Raw genomic sequence first — 5636 nt, 5'->3', positions numbered from 1 at the left:
TAGATAGATAGATAGATAGATAGATAGATAGATAGATAGATAGATAGATAGATGATAGACAGACAGACAGATGGATGATAGATATAAAAGCAGCCTACTTTTCCTGTAGTGTCTCACCTGAAAAGTCACCTGTGTTTCACAGGTTTCAGTGTCTATTTCTTTGCTCACCCCCACCCCACCATTCTGTCCTATGCATGGATTTCACGTTTATTGCTGTGCCTCTGTCTCTTGGTCTCTGTTACAGTGATTTGCTTTTCATGGCCACCAGAGAGGAAAGGAGAAATATTCCCAGATAGTGTCACTGGCCAAACTGCTTCCCAATGAATCCATTTATATTTATTAGTTCCAAGAGTTATTTTTCCCATTAGCAGTGTCTCCTCTCATGATAAAGGAAAGGCTGGCTGTGACTACAATAAGGTCAGCTTCCTAAACGGGCCCTGTCCCCATGCTACTGTGTACCAAGAGCCCTTTCCCTGTTCCAGACCCAACTCAACTCTGAGCCAAGTCCTCCTTGGCTGCACCAAGGAACTGCAAATTGATGGAAAAAATTAAGGCAGAAAAGCAGGCTAAGGACCCAAAACAGAACCATTAAGGAGGCTCCTACAATGAAAGATGCAGCTTGAAGAGCTCACGCTGGATGGTGACCAGCAAAGCCTGGGTTACTGTGTCTTCCTCACCTCTCAGTAACCTAAACAGCATCATGTCTGATGTTAAGTGGCTGGTTAGATACCTGCTGGTTTGAAGGACATTGGGCCTGGAGATCTCCCTCATAATCAACAGCCTATAAAATAAGACTAAAACTTCAGAACTATGCTTACTGATCAGAGGAATGGGACCTGGGTTGAGATGTGTTGTCCCGAATTGCCTAGAAAGTCTTTAATAGATAAGTCGCTAAACCTGGTTGCAGGAAGTCTTAAGGTAAACTACATGGCTGGAGGCTTTTTGGTCAAGAATATGACATACCATTGTCCTGTCCTGTGTGGGCCTGTCAGTCACCTGGGAAGCCCCTCAGGAAGAGCTGCAGAGATGGGAGCCTTTAGAGATGGTGCGAAGTCTGTCTACAACACAGGCTGCGTGTTTTCCCTTCGGCCATTGCTTACTCTTAGCCCTTGAGAATACTCTCCTTTACACGCCAATAAGCTCTGTCTTCTGGTCTTTGCTCTGTGCACCTTCTCTGAATTCTTTCAATGGATATCACAAAGGCTGGAGAGAGAACAGGAATCCAGAACAAGATCCCAACGATGAAGATTGCTTGGTTGGTTGGTCTTGTTTTGTTATTAATCTCTAATTTTTGTACATTCTTATATTTATTTTTCTGTGTACATGTCTTATTTGTCTATATGTCTTTTGTGCTTATGTGTCTGTGCAGGTATGTGGGTTTGTGTGTGTAGAGAGAGAGAGAGAGAGAGAGAGAGAGAGAGTTAGGGGACAACATCGGGTGTTATCCCTCAGGTACTGTCTACCTCTTTGGGGTTTGTTGTTGTTGTTGTTGCTGTTGTTGTTTGAGAGAGAGTCACTTACTGGCCTTGAACTCAGCAAGCAGGCTAGGCTGGCTAACCAGAGAACCCAAATATCCTCCACTTCCCTAGTGTTGGACTTCTGCATTAGCCGCGATGCTGGCTTTTCATGCCTAAGGATTGAACTCAGGCCCCCATGCTTGCAAAGAAAGCGTTTTATTACTTAGCTCCCCCAGGCCGCTTCTGTTTATTTTTTAAAAATCTTACCCCTATTAGGGCTTCTTGCCAGAACCAAAAGATAACTAGCTAGTTTACAATATAAACACTATGAAAATGAAACAGCTAGAAACTGGGCATGAGTTCTGACCACAGACATACAGGATTAAAATATTAACCCAATCAGTGGCAAAATCCCAATCCTTCCGGCCTTCTGTGCTTACTGTGCCCTTCCTCTTTTCTTAGCACTTTTAAAAGGCTCAAAAAAAGTCATGGAGAATCCACTCAAACACTGCTGCCAACAGAAATCATGTTGTGTGCAGTGATGTTCTAGGGCAAATGTCTTAGTAAGCGACAAAGTGACCACGATGACACATGCATTCACATGAAACACACACACACACACACACACACACACACACTGTGAGAGTACAAAGCAGAAAAACTGCAAACTCCCCATAGTAGGGTATGTCTTCCACAAGCCACAGGATACCCAAATAAAAGAACTGTATGCAACCATTTAAAACTATGTTCTAGGGGTTAATGAGATGGGCCAACAGTTCAGAGCACCGGCTACTCTTCCAGAGGACCTGAGTTTGATTGCTAGCACCTCCATGGTGGCTCACAACCATCTGTAGCTTCGCTTCCAGAGAAGCTGACATCCCTTTCTAGCCTCTGTGGGCACTACATACATGTGGTGCACAGACAAAACACTCTGAACACATAAAGAAAATAAACAAATCTTTTTATTTTATAGAAGCCAGGCCTGGTGGTATACAGCTTTAATCCAGCATTCAGGAGGCAGAGGCAGGCAAATCTCTCAGTTTGAGGCCAGCTTGATCTACAGAGAACATTCCAGAACAGCCAGGACTACACAGAGAAACCTTGTCTCAAAATTAATTAATTAAAATAAATTTTAAATTATGTCTTAGGAGAATGTTGTTGCTATAAAGAAACATGAACCAGACAGAAACTATTAAAATATCCTACTACAACCATGTATAGCAAATGTGACCTCGGACTCAAGATCAAGTATTTTTCAACTTTATCAGCTTTCATGAAATATTAATTCTTTGAGTTATAAAAAATGAAAACTCCATGTTTTTCTTCTTTTCATGTGTTTGCATGTGTAGTGTATGGGCTCATGCATGGGAACGTCCAAGGCTGATGTCTGGTATCTCCCATCATTCTTCCTCCTTATTCTGAGGCTGATTCTTCATCAGGTCCAGAGTTTGATGATATGGCTGGTCTCAGTAATAAACTGGTTCCTGGAATTGCCCTGTTTCTGCCTTCTAAGACTGCAATTACTGGTGGGTTGCTATAGTGATGTTTTATTTATGTTTTAATAAATAAAGTTTGTCTGAATATCAGAAGGGCAAAGCTAAACCTCTAGAGGTCAGGCAGTGGTGACACAAACTTTCAATCCCAGGATTTGGGAGACAGAGGCAGATGGATCTCTTGTGAGTTCAAAGTCACCCGGGGCTACACAAGATCAACACAGAAACAAATCCAGGTGCTGGCTCACACCTTTAATCAGAGTACTAGGGAGTCACAGGCCTTTAATCCTAGCGCTAGAGGGAAGAAAGGCTTAGTCTGCTTAGGCTGCTTAGGATGCAGCCACCCAGCCTTGGTAGAGGTAAGACTTCTCTAGTGGTTTAGCTGCTTTGTCTTTCTAGTTTTTGGGTTGAATCCCAATATCTGTCTTGGGTTTTTATTATTTTGCTATAGGTTACCATGTACACACAGCGTCTGTGTGAGTTTTGGGTATCTGAATTTGGTCAGCTTGCTTGCTCAGCAAGCATTTTATGCACTGAGCCAGTTCCCCATACCCCAAGAACCCTATGTTTAAGAACATTGGAAAAGTCAAGATTAATAACAGTAAATTAAGCTTTTTGGCTATCAAGTTTCTCAAATCTTTGATTTCTTGTTTGTTTGTTTGTTTGTTTGTTTTTTGTTTTTCTTCCTTTCCTTCTTACCTTGCTTGTTTTTATACCTCTAGGAATTAAGCCATGCATTCTAGGCAAGTGTCCTACCACCAAACTACAATCCTAGGCCCCATCACTTTGTCAGATCTTTTAAATATGGAGATTGTACCTGACAATCTCCAAGAAGAAGCACAAAGGTGGCCCAGTTCCTACACTTGCTTAGTCATAAGCCTGGCATCCTGAGGACCATATTTAGGAAGAGACAGGTAGATGGGGGTTGGACCACATGTGCTGATAGATTGATGCAGAAATCTAAGATGGATAAAAAGTAATAGCAGTAATTCTATTTTTTATTTGAAGTATGGATTGTTGTTGGGCCCTAACATCTCCCTCAGGAGAAGGGGTGAGAAGGCATAGCATCAATGGCTCAGACATTGGGAGTCAGGTAGAAGGCACCCAGCACACTCATTTATCTAGCAATGGGGAAAAGTTATATACCGTCCCAGCACCCAGGCATTCCTGTCCATTGACATTGCATGGTTACCCCTCATTGGCTAGGCATGATCAGGACCTCTGATAGCACCTGGCAGACTCCAGGTTGGCTCATCTCTTGGCCTGGTAGGCTTTAACTTCCTCCATATCCACTCTTTATTTATTTATTTATCTATTTATTTATTTCATGGTTATTCAGCAGGAGCCAGAGTTCTTTGTTCAGGCCTTGTTGACCCATCCTTAGGAGGGCTCAGTAACTGTACTGCTGTGCCTGTCTTAGGTTAGTCTGCCAAACAAGCTCTTACCCCATCATTGACTACTGACCCTGGAAGAGCCTAGAGAAGATTCCCAGAGAACTGCCAGGATGGGAGGACTAGACAGTAGCCTTCTGAATTACAGATAATCAGGCATGCATAACCTCCTGCAGAGGACTGTGAGAAGGATGCCTAGGGCCATTAACACCTGAAGAGTCACCTTAGTTGCTGTCCGCTATTGCCAGATAAGTTTCATGAGACATTTAAAGGGAATAAAGATTAACAATGCCACCCTGACAATGAATGTATATGTGAACATCCAGGGTGGGATTCAAAATAGCCTTTTTATATTATGCCAAACATTTTCAAAACATGAATTGTCAAAGGTCATAACTTCTGCCCTTAATAAGTCAATTTATTTGAGAGGGCAGTGAGAGCAAGAAAGGGGAATATATGCATTACCCATCCTTGGTTATTCCCTCCTTGGTAGAAGCAGGCTGATTAATGGACAGAAGCATATCTCTTACCAGGACCCATATTGGTGCCATGGTGGTCTAAGGAAAAGCACAAGCAAACTCTCTCCCACGGCTTATCAGGGGATCTGGCAGCTGCCTTTGGAGAGAGATAGGATCTCTCCAGCTCACCAGGGGCAGGGGTGTGTTCCTTGGCAGAGATGCCCAGTGTTTGTAAACTGGGATGAGCCTCTTTTCATCCAAACTAAGAAAGTTCATATGGAAAAGGACCTCTCTTAAGGCCGGATGAGGATCTCTCCTAGCCTCTGGTAAGATAGTCCTGGCTGACAAGTTTTTAAGAGCTCTTGGGCCTCTCCACAATGGCTTGTCCCTGTGGATTTAAGGGGATGCCAGTGGTATGGGAAATCTTTCAGGACCCTGAAAAGTTATTGGATTGTTGAGAAGCATGAGCAGTGCCATAATCAGTCCTAAGTGCCCAAGGTGCCCCACAGCTACCACAGCACACTTAAGGGACTTGATAGTACTGATGGCTTTCCCCGGAAAGGATGAGGGCATAAACAAAGGAGGAACACCTATTTGTTATCACATAAACATATTCAAGATTGCAAAAGGGGACATAGCGTATATATGTGGAATGATGTTGTAGTGGAGACTGATGGCAAGGGATGTTATTCTCACTTTTGGGTGTGGCCATAAAATGGACTTAAACACTAGAGAAGCACAACCTGGGCCAGGGGTGGCAAGGGAGGAGGAGTTGGCAGGTTGGCTCAGCATCCCAAACAGCATGCTGGGCTTTGGGATGGAGGAGGGAGTCCTGGA

The sequence above is a fragment of the Microtus ochrogaster genome, chromosome 6 (assembly GCF_000317375.1).
Source record: "Microtus ochrogaster isolate Prairie Vole_2 chromosome 6, MicOch1.0, whole genome shotgun sequence".
In the NCBI taxonomy this organism is placed as follows: Eukaryota; Metazoa; Chordata; class Mammalia; order Rodentia; family Cricetidae; genus Microtus; species Microtus ochrogaster.
Note: the sequence above shows the minus strand (reverse complement) of the source record.